The sequence below is a fragment of the Pistacia vera genome, unplaced genomic scaffold (genome assembly GCF_008641045.1).
Source record: "Pistacia vera cultivar Batoury unplaced genomic scaffold, PisVer_v2 Contig251, whole genome shotgun sequence".
Taxonomy (NCBI): domain Eukaryota; kingdom Viridiplantae; phylum Streptophyta; class Magnoliopsida; order Sapindales; family Anacardiaceae; genus Pistacia; species Pistacia vera.
The window spans coordinates 92,745-116,721 of NW_022196059.1; the positions used below are offsets into that span (position 1 = coordinate 92,745).

The 23,977-nt window shown below is 41.1% G+C and overlaps 1 non-coding gene across 1 annotated transcript; it reads right to left on the reverse strand.

The window, feature by feature from the left end:
* Window positions 1-8,702: 8,702 nt before the first annotated feature.
* On the reverse strand, window positions 8,703-8,809 carry LOC116132421. Its single transcript, XR_004128404.1, has one exon. It is a non-coding gene; the product is annotated as a small nucleolar RNA R71 (small nucleolar RNA).
* Between the last annotated feature and the right edge of the window lie 15,168 nt (window positions 8,810-23,977).

Sequence of the window (23,977 nt, forward strand, 5' to 3'; positions counted from 1 at the left end):
TGGCGTGTAGGGGGAAAAGGCATTCCACATAGCATTCCTGAACAGGCAATGGCGATCAGTCAGATCGAACCATAGCCTGGTCCAGCGGAGGATAACTTGGATCCTCATATCCAAGAATGCCCTTCCAGTGGGCCGATTGAGGATTTATCTGAAGTGTCAGTCGACCAGAGTGAGCCGAGTGTTGAGGATTGGAAGCAATCTCAACCCCCTAACTCGCCAATGACCTAACCTGCTTCCTAAGAGAAAACATCAACGTGTTCGCATGGACGCATGCCAATATGGTCAGGATCAGCCCGAATATCATTTTCTATGCTCTGAACATCGATAGTGAAGCCAGGCCGGTTTGCCAGAAGAGAAGAGCAATGGATCAGGAGCGATATGCTGTCTTGAAAATTGAGGTAGATAATCTCCTCCAAAATGGATCCATCCAGGTGGCGTTCTACCCAAGTTGGGTTGCCAAGCCGGTTTTGGTAAAGAAGCCCAATGGCAAACGCGGATGTGCGTCGACTTCACCGACCTCAACAAAGCATGTCCTAAAGATAGCTTTCCCCTGCCAAGGATTGACCAGCTCGTTGATGCCACCTTCGAGCAGGAGCTGTTGAGTTTTATGGATGCCTACTTGGGATACAATCAGATTCTGATGTATGCGCCGGATGAAGAACATACCTCCTTTGTTACAGATCGGGGGCTATATTGCTACAAGGTTATGCCTTTTGGCCTAAAAAATGCTGGAGCTACCTACTAGCAACTGGTTAACTGGATGTTTTTTGAGCAGATTGGAAAGTCGATGGAAGTCTATATTGATGACATGCCGTTCAAATCGCATGTCGCTTCAGATCACATAACACATCTCGCTGAGATGTTTGGCATACTCCAGAAGTACATAATGAAGCTCAATCCTCTCAAATGCTCATTTGGAGTATCCTTAGGAAAGTTTCTGGGGTACATGGTTAACTAGAGGGGAATAGAGATCAACCCTGAGAAAATCCAAGCTCTCCTCGACATGAAAAGCCCGACCAACTAAAAACAGGTTCAAAGTCTCAATGGGCGAATAGCAGCACTCAGTCGCTTCATATCAAGGGCAACAGATCGCTACTTGCCATTCTTTAATATACTTTGGGCCAATAAGAAGTTTGAGTGGACTCTTCAGTGAGAACAGACATTCCAGAGCATTAAAGAGCACCTCGGAAAGCCACCTCTTCTGTCCAAACCTCTCTCGCAAGAAATTCTCCTCCTATATCTGTCCGTCTCTCAGTACGTGGTCAGTGGAGCTTTAGTTCGGGAAGAGGATAGGGTTCAATGGCCAGTATACTACGCAAGCAAGCGTCTATTGGATTTCGAGATGCGGTATCCGAAAATGGAGCGATTGGCTTATGCCCTACTGATCGCCTCCAGAAAGTTGCGACCTTACTTCCACACCTATACAATCCATGTAATGACCAGTTACCTGCTCAAACAAGTCCTCCAGAAGCCATAGACATCGGGTAAATTGCCAAATGGGCCATGGAACTAAGTCAGATCGATCTACAATACAGACCGAAAGTAACCATCAAAGGGCTGACTGTTGCCAATTTCATCTCAGAATTCTCATATCATCTGATGAAGGAATCCGAGCAACAAGCCATCGAAGTCACCCAGGAAACTGTCCAATATCTGTCGACCTGGAGCTTGTACATCGATGGATCATCGAACAGGAAAAGGGTCGAGGCATGCCTTCTCCTCATAAGTCCCGAAGGGACTCATGTTCATGGCATTCTTCGTTTCGAGTTCAAAGCGACCAACAATGAGGCCAAATATGAAGCTCTGCTCGCTGGATTGTGGTTAGCAAGAGAAATGGGATCAACCGCGATCAGCATCCACATCGATTCCATGCTGGTTGTCAACCAGATTTTGGGAGAGTATCAAGCCAAGGAAGACAACATGATCGGCTATTTGAAGAAAGCTAAGGCCGCACTCGAGCCATTTAAACACTTCACGATCACACAGATCCCTAAAGACAACAATTCTGTCGTGGATGCCTTGGCAAAGATAGCCTCATCGCTAGACTCAGATGCGCCAGAGGGCATTCCTGTTCGGTTCATAGAGGCCCCCAGTATCAGCTCGCCCAAATAGGCTGTGAATGTGATTGAGTCAGTCTCTTGGATGACCCCTATTATTCAGTATCTCCGAGATGGGACCTTGCCCAACGACAAGGTCGAGGCAAGAACCCTACGAACCAGAGCTGCTTGTTACACACTTATCGAAGATCAGTTGTATAAGCGAGGGTTTAACGCCTCTCTTCTCCAATGTGTAACCGATGAAGAAGTAGACTATATCATGAGGGAGATACATGAAGGAATCTATGGTAATCACACGGCCACACAATCCCTCGCTAACAAAGTTGTTCGTCAAGGGTATTATTGGCCCCTGATTCAAAAAGACACCTACAACTTTGTTAAAAAGTGTGACAAGTGCCAACGGTTCGCGAACATACCGTGAGCTCCTTCCCATCAACTAATAACCATGTCCAGCCCCTGGCCATTCTCCATGTGGGGAATCGATCTCATCAGACGCATGCCAGTTGGTAAATAGGGAGTCAAGTATGCGGTGGTCGCGGTAGACTACTTCACCAAGTGGGTCGAAGCAGAGCCATTTGCCGCGATCAAACCAAAAAGCTCAAGGACTTTGTCTTGAAAAACATTCTATGCTGTTATGGGATTCTTCATACCATCATCTTTGACAATGTGAAGCAGTTCGATAACGAGGAGTTCAAGCAGTTTTGCGACGAGCTGGGTATCCATAAGAAATTTTCCTCAGTCGCAAGAACGTAAGCAAATGGTCAGGTTGAAGCTGTCAACAAAACCATCAAGCATACTCTGAAGGAAAAGCTTGGCGTAGCCAAGGGAAACTGGGCCGACGACCTCCCTGAAGTCCTATGGTCTTACAGGATAACTCCGAGAATCTCTACCTCAGAAACACCCTTCTCGCTAGCATATGGCTGTGAGGCAATGATCCTTGTGAAGGTAGGAATTGGTTCACTTCGGAGAGACCTGTTCAACAAACCAGACAATGAAGAGCTCATGCGCGCAGGTTTGGATTTAGTTGAAGAACATCGCAACAAGGCTCAACTAAGAATATGAGCCTATCAATAGTGCACGAGAAGGTTTTTCGACTCTAAAGTTAGAAGAAGAGACTTCTAGGTCTGTGACTTTGTTCTAAAGGAAGTCCTTCTCGGTACGAGAGAACTGAGTATGAGAGTATTGGGGCCGAATTGGGAAGGCCCGTACCATATCGCCAAAGTGATAGGACCGATGACTTATCATATCACCTCAAAAGGCTAAGCGATTCTGAAGTACCGCGAGCTTGGAATGCTGAGCATCTCCACCCATATTATCAGTAATTTCGAACTCATTTTTTCCTTGTAAAGATTTTTACTTTTCTCGAGCTTTATAAATAATATAAGTTCTTTTGTAATCGCTTTTTCTACATGTATATAATTCTGTTCGGATAGATATTATTTGTACAAATGCTATTGTAAGTAGTTAGAATGCGACCTCATGTGTAACGTTTGTGGGCTATGAAAAATTATAAGTACTCACAAAAGATTTAGAAAGCGATGTCTTTATTTATTATGATAAAAATAAAAAGTACAAAAAAGCGAGCATAGGAAGGGCAGTACAAAAGCAAAGGCAATCATACGCCTTCATCCATAGGTCCCGGAGGCACGACCTCAGCGTCCCCAAGCTGGTTGCCAACCACCTGGCCAGCTGCGAGCTCTTCTGGGACATACTCCGAATGCTCTTCCGGGTCAAGTCGGTTGCCTCCTCTGCCTCCTTATCCTCAATCCGTGCCATAGAGGTGAGAATGTCTTGGTATTAGTTCAGGAGGTCGGTCAGATTAATATCAGGATTCTTCAGCTGTAGGGCATAGATGGATTGAATTGCCCATTTAGCAGCCCTCTTCTCGATCTCCAACTCTTGTTGCCGCATCTCTTCGATCAGCGAAGCGATGCGACCCTGTATGAGTTGGAGTTTGGCCTCAAGCGCCCACCTTTGTTTCTCGGTGGTCTCCCACAACTCTGCCTTTTCCTGCTCTACTCACAAGGCTCGCTCGGAGTTCGTTTGTAGCTTATTTTCTTTCTCGCCAGCCTCCTTGGTGAGTTTGGCGACTGTCCTTTTGAGCTCCTTTACTTCATCTCCTTGCTTCTCCAGCTCGGCCTTCTGATAGTCCACCGTGCGAATAGTGACATTCCTTTCAAACAAGTACTAATTCGCTTGAACGGTTGATGAGTCTTTCTCTGCTTGAGCAACTTCTAAGCCCCGTTTAAGCCGCACGTTCTCCTCTCTTAGCTCGACTAGCCCCTCAGCAGCTCCCAGCTGAACCTTCTGTAGGGACAAGTGCATGGAGAGCAGGGCTTGTGAACGAAGAGAGTAAAAAGTTAGTTTCCTTTCTACAGAAAAGAGTAAATGTAAAGTACTCACCGAGGATAGCTCGTTTTACCTAGCTCAGGTGTTGAAAAGATGTGGACATCAGGTCCACGGGGTTGGAGGCCACGAACTTCTCGAATGCCTCCATGAGCCTGCACTCCAGTAGGTTAAAAACCACCGACTGCAGATGATCCAGAAGTTGCCCCATCGAGTCCAGCACGGGTATGCTCGTGCCCATGCCTATAGTAGGTAGTGTCTTACCTGTTGGTTCCTTGCCCGGTCTCCTCCCAGGATCCGCGGCCTCATTTTGCCTCATTCGCGGCCCCTTCGAAGTAATGGAGGCGTCGGTTGTGCCTCTGGAAGGCCCTCTTAAGCGAAACGCTTAGTAAGGCTGCGACCTCTCGAGCTGAACGCCCAGGCCCTCCGGTTCAAACTCAGACTCTTTGGCCTGAAGCTGCTTTCGCTTCTTGGACTTTTGGGCCATGGTCTTGTGCTTCTGGCAAACATCTGAAGAATGGGGAGCGCTTACAGGTCGAGCTGGAGCACCCGTTGGTGCCCTTCCAACGGGGGGACTGCTGGGAGCCGCTCCAACCGGTCCGATGACGTTTACTCGGGGGAAGGTGAACTGCTTTGGTCGCGACGACTTGGCCACTTTGGGAGGCATGGTTGCTGCATGCGAACATCATTGGCAAAATAGTTCGCTGCATGCAGAGTTAAAAAAAAAAAAGAACAAGCTAAGGTTATGGTACTCACTCGGTATGGTCTCTAAGGTCACCTCGGGATTGAAGAAACCATATCTCCGCAAGTTCGCGTCGCGACTCTCTTCGGGCAAAAAGCCAAAATCAGCGATTCTATTAGGATCCTCGAGAGCCGATAACCTGGTCGTCTTGTTAACTGCGAAGAAACAAAAGCTCGTTAGTGAAGACTAAAAGTAAATTCACGAAATCAAAGAAAGGAGAACCTACTCGACTCCCGAAATTGACAAATGTCATCATATCGAAAGAAGAAAAACTTCTTCTCGTACGCTCTAACATTGCTGGGGTAGCTATGCTTTCCCGCTTCAATTGTAGGTCACTTTGAGAGGTAAAAGGAATCCTTGTCCTTATTCTTGTTCAAGATATACGAGCAACCAAGCTCTAGCGCAGTTAGCTCACCCAAACCGTTTTCACTGCATGCAATATACATAGCCACAACTATCATATACGCATTCAGCGTAAGCTAGAGCGGTGCGATCCCGAAGTGATCTAGGACCGACCTAACAAAAGGGTGGAAAGGGATCAACCCTCCGCTCTTAAAAATATTCTTAGAGATCGCAGCCATTCTATTTGGCAGATTTCGAGCTGTGTATGCTCTATGCTGGAAGACCTCTACGTTGAGGGCATATTAGTCTACCACCTTCTGAATCTCCTCGGTAGTGATTGTTCATAGAGTCTCCTAAGAGGGACCTGTTAGGGCATCCTGCACCGGCGAGCTGGTTCCCTCATCTATCCTAGTCGTTGAAGGGTCCATTCTTCTGCGGTATGAAAAAAACGACATGTAGGAATCACTCAGTCGTCGTACACTATTTTGTACGATGACGTGGAGGAAAAAATAAATGCTTCCTCCCTTAAACCCAGAAAAAACCCTAAAAGAATCATTGAGCCACCCCCAATGGCTCAAACCCTAGGAGAAAGCTTATTCTCCAGCCAACCACTAGCAAACGTTCATCGTTACCGCATGGCAACTATCAAAAACCTAAAAAGAAATAAAATGGCAGAGGAACCATTCTTACCTCTTGAGTATGAAGATTGATAGTGTCAGGCACGCACCAGTTTGAAAGACAGAAAACCAAGGCTCACGAAAGTTTCTTGCTTCCTTTGAAGAAATGAATATTGTGCAATTACTTGAGGTGAGCCTGGGGTTTTATAGTGAAGGAAGTGGCATTTGGTTTTCCCCAAGTCAAATGACGTTTGAGCGAAAATCAGTTCTCACCATTGATTGCGACCATATGTCACTAATCAGTGAAGAAGAGTGACCGTCACATTTCAAGAAACCAAATCGTCATTCTCTTCTGTTGAAACACTCAAGCGACGGCTCGTTTCCCTCCTCCACATTAAATGCACTCACATTCGCATTTAATGCTTTGATAGGGAATGTCGTTTTAGCATGGCTTGCATTTAATGCGCATGGCTGGTACTTATTGGGCACAGGACACATTTGTTAGAGTAAAAGGTGTTTCATTTAATGTATCAGCTGCAAAAGTGTAATGGATAATTGATAATCTGAGAATTATATTGTTTCAATTAGGCTTTTTGGCTGGATTTTGATACTTCTTAGTTCATTTATGCCTGAATTGCTATTTAATTCTATAAATTTTGTGTTGCAGGCCAAAATGGACATTTTGAGCAAATAATGAGCGAATTGGAGTTTCTGGACCCAGAAGTTAGCGAATCTCAGAATTTGGGAGAGTTCGGAAGTAGAGTGAAGCACTATGAAGCTTGTTCCCATGGGAGAGCATCGAAGATCAAAGAATCAAGCAAAGAAGCGAGTAGATGACAATTCTGTAATTTCAGAATTCTTCATGAAGGTTCGCTGCGGCGAAGTGTATTCTTCGTTGTGGCGAAAGAAGTTAAGCACGAGAGTCTATTTTACCTCGTTGTCGCGGCGAAGTCTGCGAATTTTAGTTTCTCCAAAACGCACAGTTTTATTTTAGGAAAGTTTTAGGTCTTTTGGGGTGAGCTATATAAGAAAAACCTTGCCATTTTGAGAGGGTTCGTCTAGTTTCGTCTGGTTTTCATTGAGTTTTGATAGATTTGACATTTTTGTTGAGAAAGTGAGAGGATTTGAGATTCAACCTCGTGGATTCTTCAACTAGGGGAGATTTCTTTTCTTTTCTCTTTATTTCAATATGTTGAATGTTACGTTTACTGTTGTTCTTGCTGTTTGTGTTGATTTAGTTATGAACTAACCCATTTTGAGTTAGGGTTTTGATGTAACTCGGATTTCTATGGGTTAATCAATTGATTATTGTTATTTTGATATTCTATTGCACAGATTGTGTGGTTATTCTATTTTTATTGATTTTATGTGATGAATATGATGAGATTGAGAGATGAATCATATTAAGCTTCTTGGGTAATCACCATTGTAGTATTGAATGCTAGAGATAGATTTGAGAATCAATGAAATCAATCTAGGATTCTATTAGCTTAATGAACTTGGATCTATTATTCTTCAAAATGTTGGTTGCGGAAGTTTAATAGGGAAAAGTAGGAATTCATAGCCTGAGAAGGAATGTTTGACAACTTAGAGAGTTCGATTTACAATCCGTGCATGTGAGTGTGAAAATAGCATTATCTATAGAATTCATCCATAGAGTTCGAATGAAGTCAAAACCCTAACCTTTTGTTAAATTGATATTACTCTTGCCTTCATTAATTAGTTTTTAATACTTAGTAAGTTTTGTTTTAGTTTTAGTTTTAATCTCTCCCATTAATCCAAAAAAATTCGGTTTCTCTAACTGGAAAAGCACTTAGGAAAATTAGTGCTTAACAATCAATCCTCGTGGGAATGATACTCACTCATCACTTTATTACTTTGTGCGACTAGTGCACTTGCTATCATTGCATGTTGTAGTTACAACGCATCAAGTTTTTGGCACCGTTGCCGGGGATTGAATTTTGTGTTATCATTGAGTTTTCTTATGTTAGCTAGATTGGAGTTTATTTCTGCTTTAATTGTTGTTTGTAGTAGTTTTTGTTGTTCTTTTCGGTTGGTTTGTGATCTCACTTTTTCTATTTTTCTGTGTAGTTTATGCGAAGAGCAAGACGTCAGCCAGTGATTCCTGTTGATCCTGAGATTGAAAGAACCACTAGAAGACTTAACAGAGAAAGAAGAGAAAGAGAGGCTACAGTTGAGCCAGAGGTCATAGTTGTTGTGATGGCAGAAAATAGAACACTAAGGGAGTTTTCAGTTCCCTCAGTTGATGGCAGTGGGTCGAGTATTACTAGACCAGCGGTACAAGCCAACAACTTCGAGATAAAGTCGGCAATCATCCAGATGATCCAACAGTCGGTACAGTTTAAAGGAGATTTGAAGGAAGATCCAAATCTACACATTGCCAATTTTTTGGAGATCTGTGACACTTTCAAGTCAAACGGAGTGTCAGATGATGCCATTAGATTAAGACTATTCCCATTTTCATTGAGGGATAAGGCAAAAGGATGGTTAATGGCACTACCATCAGGAACGATCGCAACATGGAATGATTTAGCATAGAAGTTCCTGACCAAATTCTTTCCTCCAGCAAAATTGGCAAAGCTGAGAAATGATATCACATCGTTTCTACAGGAAGAGTCGAAATTATTGTATGAGGCTTGGGAGAGATACAAAGAATTACTGATGAGGTGTCCACATCATGGGTTGCTAGTTTGGATGCAAGTCCAAACGTTTTATAATGGATTGATGGTGAATGTGCAAACTATGGTGGATGTAGCCTCAAGAGGAGCACTGCAAATAAGACACCAGAAGAAGCTCATGAGTTGCTTGAAGTTCTAGCAAGCAACAATTATCAAAGACCTAATGAGAGAGTACAACTGAAGATTTCTATGGGTCTTCATGAAGTTGATGCATACACGGCTATCTCAGCCAAACTCACAGCACTTTAGAAATAGTTGGGAAGTATGCAGGTAAATTCTATTCAAGCTCCTCAACTAATTTGTGAATTTTGTGTAGGCGGTCATGTGAGTAGTGAATGCCAAGTGGGGAACACGTTTGATTTAGCGTCTTCATCATCGAAGTAGGTTAACTACTTGGCAGGAAATCAAAGGCAACTGAACAACCCATACTCCAACACATATAATCCTGGTCGGAGGAATCATCTGAACCTGTCTTGGGGCAATCAGAACCAACAGAATCAACAAAACAATCAAGAACCAAAGAGCATTGCAAAACAACAAAGCAGGAGTGAATAATCAACCAGGAGAGCAAAGAGTGACAAAATTGGAGGACATGTTTGGAAAGTTTATGCAAGAGACCAAACGTTCTATGAATGAGACCAGGACGAATTTCAGAAATCAAGGGGCGTCCATTCGGAACTTGGAGGTACAAATGGGTCAATTGGCTGATAAGTTAAATGAGAGACTATAGGGGTCTCTACCGAGCAACACAGTGCCTAACCCACGTGAGCAAGCAAATGCAATAACTCTGAGAAGTGGGAAAGTGTTAGAAGAAGTAGAACAATCGGGGAAAGAAGGAAACCCACCAAAAGAAAATGAAGATTCTGATGAGGAAGTTGATGAAGAGATAGTTGCTGAAGAGAAACCAATCAGTTCTAGGGTTGATGAACAAAAGCGGGAAGAGAGGCAAAGACAAAAGAAAGAGAAACTGCCATTTCCCGAGATACCACTAGAGTTGGCACATCACATTCCCTCCGTGCCTTTTCCTCAGAGACTCAAGAAAAAGAATCAGGATAAGCAATTTTCCAAATTTATTGAAATATTTAAAAAACTGCATATTAACATTCCTTTTGTAGATGCATTGCAACAGATGCCAAGCTACAGGAAATTTCTCAAGGAGATTTTATCAAACAAAAGGAAGTTAGAAGATGAGGAAACAGTGATGCTTACAGAGGAGTGCAGCGCCATTCTCTAGAAGAAGCTACCCTCGAAACTCAAAGATCTAGGGAGTTTTACTATTCCTTGCATTATAGGAGACATTACTTTTGATCGAGTTTTGTGTGATTTAGGTGCAAGCATAAATCTAATGCATTTTTTTGTTTTCAGGAGATTGGGAATTGGTGAATTGAAGCCAACGACCATGTCGTTGCAACTTGCAAATAGATCTATCAAACATCCGAGGGGTATAGTTGAAGATGTGTTGGTAAAAGTGGACAAGATTATCTTTTCGATAGACTTTGTTGTTTTGGACATGGAAGAGGATAAGGAAATGCCTTTCACTTTGGGAAGACCATTTTTGGCCACGGGAAGAGCACTCATTGATGTGCAAGAAGGAAAGTTACCGTTAAGAGTTCAAGATGAAACAGTAACGTTCAATGTGTTTGAAGCTATGAAGTTCCCATCCGAGTCGGATTCGTGCTTTAGTGTTGATGTGGTGGATAAACTAGTGGTAGAGGCTATTGAAGAGAACACTCCACAACTGCCTCTAGAAGCTTGTATTGCCAAATCAAAAACAGTAGAGGTAGATGAGTCGACAAAGAATGAATGTGCTAGATTGTTAGAAGCACTTCAGCCGATTGATGAGAGCCAAGATCTAGAGTTTGAGGAATTTAATTTTGAGAAGGAGAAGGAAAAGGAAAGAAAGGAAGAACCTCCGAAGCTTGAACTGAAGCCCTGGCCTTCCCACCTCAAATATGTGTATCTTGGTGAAGCAGAAACCTTCCTGGTAATCATCAGTTCAAGGTTGAGCAAATTGGAAGAAGAGCAGTTGATTAGGGTACTAAGAGAACATAGATCAGCAATTGGATGGACCATTTTGGATATTAGAGGCATCTCTCTGTCGTTTTGTATGCATAAGATACTTATGGAAGATGATGTCAAGCCTAGGGTGCAACCACAATGGAGGCTGAATCCTTCGATGAAGGAAGTGGTGAGAAAGGAGGTGGTGAAACTTCTAGATGCGAGAATAATTTATCCTACATCTGATAGTCCATGGGTGAGCCCGGTGCAAGTGGTTCCGAATAAGGGAGGTATCACAGTGATAAAGAATGAGAGCAATGAATTGATACCAACTAGGACGTGTTAGGAAACGACCCGGGTGCACAGCGGAAAACAAAAAAAATTACAACCATGGATCGTTCCTTAGAACCCAAAAATCAGGGCATAGAAAATTACAGTTTATATTTTATAAGAATCTGCAGAAAAATAAATCCAAAGGTTTAGATTCATACCCACGTTTGGAGGCTCCACTAATGTTGTCTCTGAACGTGTTTGCTACCGATCCAAGTATAGGATCGAACCAAGAAGTCCACACGAAGACAACCACCAAGAACCAAGGAGGGATTTGCTAGATCCTCCTTGGCCTTAAGAAATCAAGAAGAAGATCAGTATTTGATTTTTCAATCAAACAGTGAGATTGGCGTGAGAGAGTGTATAAGGGGCTGCTGTGTTTTTTTTTTTTAAAAATTAAAGAATGAATCACACACTATTCTTTTTATAGGCAAACCAAGTTGCCCTATTCCCACATGGAATGGGCTTGGGCTCCAACCCAAACACCCCATGTTGCCAAACACTCCCAATTTGATATTTTAATTTAATTCATCATTATCTTAATTAAAATCAATTAATATTTAATTAACATTTAACAATAATGATGATTTAATTAAATATGTGCGAACACACATTTAACCGTAATTTCACTTATTTAATTTTTAACAAATTAAATAAAAGGCTACGACCTCAGCAAATTTAATTGCACTGTGAAATTACCAAAATACCCTTTCGCCTAAAAAGACGAAAACGCCCTTCTTTCTTCTTGGCTCTTAAATTATCTTCTATGTGTGTGACCCATAGGCTCCTCATCATACCGGTAGTGTATAGTATCGCGATTAACACCAATTAATCGTCTCACTAATACACAGACCAAGATTGGCCCCTAGCAAGGCATCATGGCCACCCGATAGATTCGGATTCAGCAAAGTAGCTACCTGTCAACGATATGGTTACCGTACAATACGATCCTTTCATCATACGTTATCTCGACGAGACGAAGGCATAGAAATAGTGTCAACCTTCGGTTACTCTCGATATTATATATTCAGTTTCTGGACCAATGACCCGTATTATAATCTGGATAGAGCAACAACTCAATCCCACTGTGGCCACAGTTTTAGTGTCATTGCCATATACTGAATTGCGCCGTGAGATAACTTCTCCCGTACCCGGGAGTGATGAATCCTTTGTCAATCCACCATAGTCTTGATACACTCCTTGATATAGCCAATCACCACCGTACTGACAGCTCTGAATAGAACTGCGTTAGGCTAGTGTCAAACTGTACCAATCGGTGCACAAGGCGCTCCGGTGATCTCAAGTCTAAGGATCACATGCACCACCATTCGTTAGAGGATTTGTTCCATAGACACTGGGGTTACCATCCATATGGAATCCTCTGGTGGGTCAGTCCAGTGAACTTGCTGCGGTATATCCGCCTACAACAAGCACCCATGTGTTGCACCAGGTTGTCACCAAACAACCTTGACAAGTGAGATCAGTCACTGCCTTTCGACAGGGTCGTTCAACACTATGATAGCCTTACCGTATTATCTGTGCCCTTACTTCAGAATAATACTGGGGCTACGGACGTTTCTAGAATGGCCACCACATGTGCTTATAGGGTTCTCACTATCAAGATTTGAAACACTTGATACCCTCGTCACGGTTCTACCATTCTAAGGACATATATCAATACATATTGCAATAATAATGATTTACGCGATATAGTATAAAATGCCTTTTATTATTGATTAATGAACATTATTACAAAGAGTCAATTCTACAATAATTGATTGGCTCTAGGGCATCTACTCTAACAGGACGGTCACGGGCTAGAGAATGGGCATTGACTATAGGAAATTAAATGAAGCAACAAGAAAGGATCATTTTCCACTTCCCTTCATTGATCAGATGTTGGAGAGATTGGTAGGGCATGCTTACAACTGTTTCCTGGATGGTTATTTAGGATATAATCAGATTGCCATCGCTCCTGAGGATCAAGAGAAGACGACCTTCACTTGTCCCTATGGAACCTTTGCTTATCGAAGGATACCCTTTGGGTTATGCAATGCACCAGCCACATTTTAGAGATGCATGATGTCTATCTTTGGTGATATGGTGGAGCGGTTTATAGAAGTCTTCATGGATGACTTCTCTGTTTTTGGTTCATCTATTGACAATTGCTTATCTAATCTTTCACTTGTTTTGCAGTGATGTAAGGAGACGAACTTGGTGCTCAACTAGGAGAAGTGTCATTTCATGGTCCAGGAAGGAATAATGCTTGGTCATAGAATTTCAAGGGATGGCATAGAAGTGGATCGAGCAAAAATAGACGTGATTGAGAAGCTACCACCACCCTCAAATGTTAAAGAAGTTCGAAGTTTCTTGGGGCATGCGGGGTTTTATAGACGGTTTATCAAGGATTTTTCTAAGATCGCTAAACCTTTTTGCAATTTATTAATTAAAGATGTTGCTTTTGATTTTAATGATGAATACATGCATGCCTTTCAAACTCTAAAAAAATTATTAGTGTCTGCACCTATTATTGCAGTTCCCGATTGGGGACTGCCATTTGAATTGATGTGTGATGCTAGTGATTTTGCACTGGGTATGTTAGGACAGAGGAAAAACAAAGTGTTGCATGTAATTCAGTATGCAAGCAAAACACTCACTGATGCACAATTGAATTACACCACTACTGAAAAAGAATTGTTGGCTGTGGTTTTTGCTTTTGACAAATTTTGTTCATATTTGCTATGGACCATTCAGCACTTAAGCACCTATTGGCAAAGCAAGAAGTGAAACCTGGGCTGATAAGATGGATCCTATTGCTACAAGAGTTTGAGTTGGAGATACGAGATAAGATGGGGTCGAAAAATGTAGTGGCGGACCATTTGTCAAGGATTGAACGACCAATTCAGGGAAATGAAGAAGAAACCCAAATTAGAGAAACTTTCCCGGATGAGAAATTGATGAGAGTGGAGGAAGCACCATGGTATGCAGATTTTGCAAACTACTTGTCAGCGAGAGTGCTCCCAATTGGCATGACCTTCCAACAAAAGAGGAAGTTTTTCTCAGACTTGAAATATTACTTCTGGGAAGAGCCATTTCTGTATAGACACTATGCTGATAAGATGATACGTAGGTGTGTCCCGGAAGAAGAGATGAAAAGTATTTTGCGGCATTGCCATGAGAGAGAAGTGGGTGGTCATTTTGGAAGAACTAGGACAGCAGCCAAGGTCCTCCAATCTAGATTTTATTGGCCAACCCTTTTCAGGGATTCGTTCCGGATGGTTCAGGAATGCGACCAATGTCAACGGAGTGGAAATATTTCAAAGCGAGATGAGATGCCACTGAACAATATCCTAGTTGTTAAGCTGTTCGATTTATGGGGAATTGACTTCATGGGTCCTTTCCCAAATTCTTATGGGAACATGTACATTTTGGTAGCTGTGGATTACGTATCGAAATGGGTGGAAGCAGTTGCATTGCCGTCCAATGATGCTAGGGTTGTGGTTAATTTTGTGAGAAAGAACATTTTCTCAAGGTTTGGGGTACCACAGGTAATCATTAGTGATGGATGATCACATTTTTACAACAGGCAATTGGATGCACTGTTGGGAAAATATGGGGTGAAACATAAAGTTGTGACACCATACCATCCACAGACTAGCGGACAAGTGGAACTGTCGAACAAAGAACTGAAGGGAATTTTAGAAAAGATAGTTAATGCATCGAGGAAGGATTGGTCACAGAAATTGGATGATGCATATTATGGGCCTACCGCACTGCATTTAAGACTCCTATTGGTATGTCTCCATTTAGGATGATCTATGGGAAGACATGTCATTTGCCAGTAGAACTCGAGCATAAGGCCTACTGGGCAGTCAAACAACTAAACATGGATTTACGAGCTACTGGGGAGGAAATGATGCTGACTTTAAATGAACTCGATGAGTTCCATCACGAAGCATATGAGAATGCTCGAATTTACAAAGAAAAGACAAAAAGGTGGCATGACAAGCATATCCGGAAGAAGAACTTTGAAGTGGGTCAGAAAGTACTATTGTATAATTCTAGACCGAGGCTCTTCCCTGGAAAACTTAAGTCTAGATGGTCTGAACCCTTCATAGTTACAAGAGTTTACCCATTCGGAGCGGTGGAGGTGTCACATGAAGGAAAGGGCACATTTAAGGTCAATGGACAGAGATTGAAGCCATACATTGATGTGGTGATGAGTTGCAAGTCATTCCCTATCCATCTTGACATCTCGATATGAGAACTTGAGAGAGTCGAGCTTTCTGAGTGTAAACAAGCGCTCCTTGGGAGGCAACCCAAGTGTTTTCATTTGCTGTTGTTTATTTATTGTTTTGAAGTTGTTTAGTTTTCTTATGATTTTTAGATGAAGTTTAATTTGTGTGTTTTTGGGTGTTCAGGTGAATCATCGAATCAAGGCGAAAAATGGAAATTTTCCAGTTTTCGCCATGGCGAATTGCATTTTGCAAGAAGTAGAATTCGAAATGTCCTAGACTTCGCCGAGGCTCTGTAGGCTTTGGAATTTTTCGCTTTGGCGAAGCATTTGTTTTCGCCGCAGCGAAGAAAGTTGGGTGAAATTGAATAAGGAAAGTTTGCCGCAGCGAAGTATTTCTTCGCCGAGGCGCTATGGGCTCTTTAATTTTTCGCCGCGGTGAAGGATCGATGTTTCTTCGCCGCGACATCGACTGGGTAATTTTTCAAAGGAGTGAAGAACTTCGCCATGGCGAAACTTGTTTTTTATAAATAGTGACCGCGACTCTTCATTTTTCGCAAAACATTTCAAACACATCCGAGAGCAAACTTGTTCCATCTTCGATCTAGAGCCTTTCCAATGATTTCCCAGCACAATATCTCACTCCTTAACCTTTCTAAACACCAAAACAACTCATTTTAGCAAAGATCTTCGCGAAAAATTGAAGAAAATTGTGGGTTCAAGAATTTGGGGGTTTTGCGATCTAGGGTGATTTTGGCTAAATTGGTGGTGAAGACTTCCTAGTTTTGGTAAGATTTCAAGTTCCCTAAGCTTTTAATTGCACAATTTCGAGTTTAGAGTTGTAGATTTGAAAATTTTGATTGTTGATTGAGTTGTGGATTTTTAGTATGATTGTGCGTTGATTTTGTTTGAGGAAGTGTAGATTGTGAATTGTGTGGTGTTGAGGAGTTTGGGTGTGAATTTTGGGAGTGTTTTGTGAAGTTTGGAAGAATCGAAGTTTGGGGGTCTAGGTGCGATTTTTGGAAGTGTGATATTTTTGTAGGATTGATTGTGGTTGATAGTAGGGTGCTTAGAGTTGAATTGTTGAGTAGATTTGTAGTTTGGGAAAATGCCGCTCAAAGTATTGTCCAAGGGGAAAGGAAAAGGGAAAAAGGTGGACAACCGATTTGTTAATGACAAGGCTTAGAAACGATATGAAGGGGCAATCCAAAGGAAAGATAAGGGATTTATTGCTGACCGTGGATTGACCACGAGCCAGGCTAAGGAGTTGAGTTGAGGGAGACGTTGGGAATTGTTTATGGGTGAACCTGCACATGTGGCCTTAGAGTTGATAGTGAGAGAGTTTTATGCCAACCTCCCGGAGTGTGAATCTGGTTATGTGTTTGTGAGGGGTACTGTCGTACTGATGTGGCATTTGATACGAAGGTCATCAATGAATTTTATAACTTGCCTCACATTGACTGTAATATCCCACTTGTGGTACGTATTTAAGATTCGATGTATTAGTTTACTGTTTCAGTTTCAATTGAGTTTGTATGTTGAGTTGGTTGAATGGTTGCCTTGAATTTGGTTGAATTTTGGTGAAGTTTGGAAATCCAATCTTCGCCGGGGCGAAGAAGAAGCTTCGCCGCGGCGAGGAGGAGGAGTTGCACCCACGGGTAGGTTCTGCCCTGTTTCGCTGAGGCGACGTAAAGTTCTTCGCCGTGGCGACGAGCCTAAGACAAAGTTTCTTGAGTTTTCTAGAGAATTCTTCTTTTGGGGCACAATGACCATTCTACCCCTAATTAGTAGGAAAAGTGGGGAGTAAAATGAAAGGAAATTTAGTAGAGATTGTGTTTGGATGGGGGTGTATTTGTAAAGAACCAAAGGATATAGATGGAATTTCTAAGGAAGGGCAAGGGCAAAATGGGAAATGATGCTTATAATATGAACTAAAAAGGGTTAAGTGTAGAGAAACCCTTTATTTCTTCATTCCACCGCCTCTTCCATTTGCCCACTTTCTCTCAATTTCTCCATCCAATCTTCCAAGATTTCTAAGGGATTTAAGAGGGGTTTTGAGTAGAGATTTCATCTAAAGCATCCTAAGATAAGGATTCATCCTTTAGATGTGAGTTTTCTTATAGTTATAGTGAAGTCTTATTTTGTTGTTCTTGTGGTTGATTTGAGTTGTAGAGAAGAGACAAGACCACAAAGGGAAGGAAAAGTGCTAAAGAAGTCATCTTTGCACAAGGTAAGTAAGTCCTACCAACTTGAGTTTTGAATAAGCTTTTGTGTAAAGATGTATGCATGATCAGTATGTAGTATGTTTGATGATGAGAAATTGAGTTGAGATGGGTAGCTATTTTTGTGATTGTTGGATAGACTCCATGTATGAGAAGTATTTTGATGTGTGTTGAGAAATGGAATTTGAGATGAAGTTTGAGAGATGTTGTGTAAATAGATTTGGAAGTGCTTTTCTTGCCAGGGATTATGAGTATTTGAGGGAGTTTTCCCCCATTTTGGATGGTTAGAGAATGAAGTATAGTAGTAATTTTAGTAGAGTGTTTTTATGCACATGAGTTGTTTGATGAAATGCCTAAGTGAAACTGCCCTGTCACTGCCGTGACTTTCTAAGTAATTTTTGGGCATCTTACAGTTTGAACTGGCTGAGACCAAAACATAGAAGTTATAGCCCTGTTTCTAAGCTTTAAAACGAGACCAAAACCGTAGTAATCAGAGGTGTATAACGAAAGTTATGGTCTTTTCAGTGTGACCTGTGTAGAATGATGGTTTTGGGGAAATCTTGTAGTTGGCATTTCATTAGTGCATTAGGGAGCATGAGCTAGCTCTACACCTTTGTTTATACACTTGAGAAGTAGCTTGAGATTTAGTAGAGAATTTGAGTCTAAGTTCCTTAAGAGTTAAGAGAAAGAGAATAGAGTAGTTTGTGCGATGGGGAACCCGTGAGTAATGGGTAGAGTATTCCCGCATGTACGCCGCATTGAGAGAGCGGCATGAGTATCAGATAGAGAAGTGGTGTAGCCCGTGAGAGTGCATGCGGATGAGGGCTATACCCGAGTACCTGAGAGAGAGATTATATACTCACATGGCCAAGGGTTCCGAATCCATGCACAACCGAGTCCGATCGGCTAGAATGAGTAGAGGTCACGTAGAGTGGGAGCGAGTCCCGGCCGTGGCCCCGGTAAGATGGGGTCGTGACTTACTAAAGAGAGGTAATAGAAAAGAGTTCTAAGAGAAAGAGAAAGAGAAAGAGAGAGAAGTACCCAAAGAGAAATTGAATGAGGAGTTGTAAGGAAAGAATTAGAGAGAGAGTTACGGGGCTAGCATGAGTAGAGGATTTACTTACTGAGCATTATTTTAGTGCTCACCCCGTTGTTTTCCCATGTTTTGCAGGACCTAGGTGAGGACACTGTCGGAAGGATGTCGGCGTTCGAGAAGAAGCGGTTACACTGTCCCTTATGTTTTTGATGACTTTTGTATATGTTATACATTTTGTGTAAAAAGGTATAAGTTTGTAAAGAATATATGTATATATTTAATAAAGAGAAAATTTTGGGCCCAATTTCTTTATGTTATTTTATATGTATTTTACTATGAGAATTCGAGTAGTAGTGGCTATTACATTGACCGTGATGAGTATGAGGAATTTAGGAAGCCACAGTAAAGGGATGAGGTGATCCTTCAGGCTATAGCAAAACCGGATACCCTTTGGGAGATTTCGAAGAAGGACAAGAAGAGCATTAAGGGAACTAATTTGACACCGGTGGCTCAGTTGTGGCAGTACTTTATTTGTGCGAGGATGATGTCAGAGACGCACTATAGTACCGTGACTTATGAGAAGACATTATTGTTTTATTCTATTGCCACAGGAAAGAGAATGGATGTGGGAAACATTATCTTGTCTAACATTCAGCATGCAGCCAAACCAGGGCGAGGAAGTTTCCCTTTCCCACATCTCATTACAGAGTTGTGCACTCGAGCAGGAGTCGAGGAAAAAGATGATGAGCCACTTATCCATGCTGCCCTAATTCTCGACACAGCCTACTATCACAAGCATCTTGAACGTCTAGCCGATGAAGTACCCAGCACCGGGACAAAACGATAGAGAACCACACAAGGCACTGCCACATCATCCAGTTCCACAGCCACCATGAAGGAGATGATGCAGTAGATGTTGGGTTAGATGAAACGGATGGCAAAACATTAGGATTGGCTAGCAGAGCAGACACAGATGATGTATGACATGCAGCACAGTTGCTTCACTAAGCTCAACGTTGATACTTCGAGCTTCCAATGGGCAGACTAGGATTCAGAAGAATGGATGGGCTCTGACTTAGAAGAGGACGATAACGAGGGAGAGGAGGAGGCCGAAGAATGAACCTGAACACCTGTTTTTGTATTTTAATTTCTTTGTTTTTAGTTGTTTTTGTATTTCATTTCGAACATTGAACTAAATTGCTTTTTGTTTTGGATGGTTAAAATTTTGTTTTAATTTCCTAGTAGTTGTAAAGGCGAGATTAGGATTGTAATATTTTCATATTAGTCAGTGAACTTTTCTAACACAGTGGACACCATAGTATTTCAATTGTTTTTACATATTATGGTGATGAGAAAGCCAAGGACCGGGTGTGCATGCTGTTGAGCGAAACTTCAACTTCACGGATTAATTAGGGAACTATCTCGTACCTTTGTAGATTTTGTTTTTCTATTCCTAATTCGTGCATAATGTGACATTGGGGACAATATCATCTTTAGTTTGGGGGTAAGAAAAATTTGAAAATTTTTGATTTGTGTTTATTTTATTTTCATGTTTTGTTGTGTATGCTAATGATGAATTACATAAGTCTATGATGAGAATAGGATTGTTGGGATTTTATTGTTGAAAAATGTTAAGCATTGCTTCAAGTTTATGTTGATTGACTGAATTTTGCTTGAGGTTTGTTGAGTGGTAGTTTTCGGAATGTTTGAGCCTTTTCAACCGACCATGAATTTTATCCCTAGTGACCCATTTGAGCCTTATGAAATCATCATTGCTTTATTTTTCTTGTGAAACCAATAATGCCCAAAACCTTTTTCCCTAAACACATCCACAACCTTTAAGAGAATTCTAAACTTAATGCAAACACAAAGAGCTTGGAGAGTTGTGTGAATGAACTAAAAGAATAGTTTGGGGGTTGTGAGAAGGGCAAGAAGAATAAGAGGGGTAATTAACCTCAATTCTATTGTTATTTTGAAGAAAAAAAAAAAAGGTTCCATTTCGAGAACTACATTGTAGTAGCAAAAATAAGAATTGTACATGAGTGAGGGTTGTAAAATGGATGACATCTTTAGTGGTGGTTGAGAAAGAAAGTGGAAGTTGTTTAAGTTGTAGTGCTTGCTTTAAGGAAACAGAGTTCGCTTGTTTGTTATCCTTTCCTTTCCTTTGAAGCCCACTAACAGAGCCTAATGTTACAAGCCTATAAAGACCTTTTGATCTTTAGTAATGTCTAATCCTCATTAGTGGAGAGTAGTTCGATACGTAGGCTTATGGAGTCTATCGCCATTTGATAAACTTTGCATTTCTGCATAAAATAGTCCAGGAAGTCGGAATGTGGACTGAAGTGGGGATCACCTACTCGGGGAACCAATAGAGAAAGATAGTCTATGCAACTTATAACGTCTTGGAGTGTTGAACATTTTCTAGTAATAATTTTTTAACAACTTTTGAGACTTTTTTAAATTCTGGGCAATTCTTATGTTGAGTTTGAGTCTAATTTTTGTTTGTTCGTTTTCAGTTTTGTTGTTTTGTATTCTTGGTTGTTTGTGCTAATGGAATCCTAGATTGATTTCATTGATCCTCCAACATTTTGAAGAATAATAGATCTAAGTTCATTAAGCTAATGGAATCCTAGATTGATTTCATTGATTCTCAAATCTATCTCTAGCATTCAATACTATAATAGTGATTACCTAAGAAGCTTAATATGATTCATCTCTCAATCTTATCATATTCATCACATAAAATCAATAAAAACGGAATAACCACACAATCTGTGCAATAGAATATCAAAATAATAATAATCAATTGATTAACCCATAGAAATCCGAGTTATATCAAAACCCTAACCGAAAATGGGTTAGTTCATAACTAAATCAACACAAACAACAAGAACAACAGTAAACGTAGCATTCAACATATTGAAATAAAGAGAAAAGAAAAGAAATCTCCCCTAGTTGAAGAATCCACGAGGTTGAATCTCAAATCCTCTTACTTTCTCAACAAAAATGTCAAATCTATCATTCAATGAAAACCCGATGAAACTAGATGAACCCCCTCAAAATGGCAAGGTTTTTCTTATATAGCTCGCCCCAAAAGACCTAAAACTTTCCTAAAATAAAACTGTGCGTTTTGGAGAAACTAAAATTCGCAGACTTATTTCACCGCGGCGACGAGGTAAAATGGACTCTCGTGCTTAACTTCTTTCGCCGTGGCGAACCTTCATGAAGAATTCTGAAATTACAAAATTGCCCTCCACTTGCTTCTTTGCTTAAATCTTTGATCTTCGATGCTCTCCCATGGGAACAAGCTTTATAGTGCTTCACTCTTCTTCCGAACTCTCCCAAATTTTGAGATCTGCTTACTTTTGGGTCCAGAAACTCCAATTCGCTCATTATTTGCTCAAAATGTCCATTTTGGCATGCAACACAAAATGTATAGAATTAAATAGCAATTCAGGCATAAATGAACTAAGAAGTATCTAAAATCCGGCCAAAAAGCCTAATTGAAATAGTATAAATCTTGGATTATCAATAACATCTGAAGAGGTTGTTACATTAAACACTCTTCACCGTGTCAGTTGCGAAGCGACGTGACTCTTTGCCCTCATCGCATGTCAGTTGCGAGGTGACGTGACTTTTCTTTCAACAAAAAATTCGCCAAGTCTAATTAGGTCGAGAACCTTGGTCGAAGACCATAATCATCGTTATGACACTGGATATGATCTAGAACAGGTTGCGGACCTTGAGGAAGATTATTTTAGGTCGCCTGCATAGGAATGTTTCCGCGGCTTCTTTGCAACTAGGACAGATCGACCAGTGTCCATTCGACGCATCCAATCAAGGCATAATTGTGTAGTTCTCAAGGTTCAATCCTCAAACCTTAAAAACTAGGGTACTTCTGTTATGCCATAAAAAGTAGGGCTGACGCCAAGCCTTGTTAGCGTGGGCGGTTAGAGCTTAGGTAGGTTCTGCAGCCATTCAGATATAGCCACGTCACATGCTGACATGAGCGGCATGCTCCTGCCAGTGCAATGGGTATGCGCTAGAGTGGCGAAAGGCTGGAATCGTTCCACGTGCCCAATTCCTGCACAAGTCGAGGAAATCACTCAAGCAGGTGAGCAATGGGACACAAAGAAAGATTTGCAAGGTAATCTGACCCACTCACAGATTCAATAATCATTACCTCAATTCATCCCACTATAAATAGAGGGCTCCTCTCCCATTTGTGGGATTAGCTAATTTTTCTCTGAAATAAAATACATTCTCTCTCTCTCTCTCTCTCATGTATTCACTTGTATTCTTTAAGCTACAAATCAGCTCGCTGAATGCAACCTGATCTCATATATTAATATAATATCAGTGGACGTAAGATTCGCTTGTTTAAGCATCCGAACCACTTTAAACATTATTCTTCTTCTCTTAATCAATTCAATACCCCCAAAATACAGGTGTGTCTTCTGAGTCAGCTCATCATTTCCCATGTGCGATTAGTTGGTGTTAAAATCAAGCATCAACAGAAAATAACACTAGTTAAATTCAGTGGTGTCACTTGTAGGCAAGATGACAATGCAATTTGCAGGCTAGTGGTTGAAGAAGTCTTTAGTAGAACAGATGCATATGTTCAATCAATTATGTGGCTATGCAAGGTAACATGACCTGTTGTGCCTGTCCTACAATAGACAGCCTCTTCAAAACTTTAGAAGGTTGATATTTTCAAAATTTTAAAAGATATTGCTCTTCAAGTGTGTATATATGTTAATGACAATGGAAATCAATTCAAAGTGTTGTTGACAAAAGACATAAAAATTAAATATCCTCTAATTTATCCAACAACGCATGTGGCATTTTCTAGTGTTTGTGTTGCAGATTGATAGGGCCTCATTGGTAAGTGTTACGAGATCTTAGGCATTGGAACCTGTAGAATATTTTTGTCAAACTTATGTTGTATGTGTGCACAACAATTGTGTATGTGCATAGGTTTGCCAAACTTACATTTTTGGCTTGTTCGTGTCGAGTGTGTGCACAACAGTCCTATGCTCCCATACTTGCGTTAGATATTCTCAACTTGGCACACGTTGCATTTTTGTCAAAACCGAAAAGATATTTATTCCCATCTTTTGAGCTGTCTTAAGGACCACATACATGTGTCTCAATATCTTTTTGTGGTCTAGGGAAAAATCATACTTTCTCTTGATTTGGTTGTGGTCCAAAAATAAAGTTGTAATCTTTTCTCATTTGGATAATCATGAATTAGCCTTTGTTTGCTGACATGGTGCAAATTGTTGAGCAAGAAAACTCCATTATATTATCTTCTTTCTTGCGTAATTTGAGCTAACCTTTTCATATTTTTATCT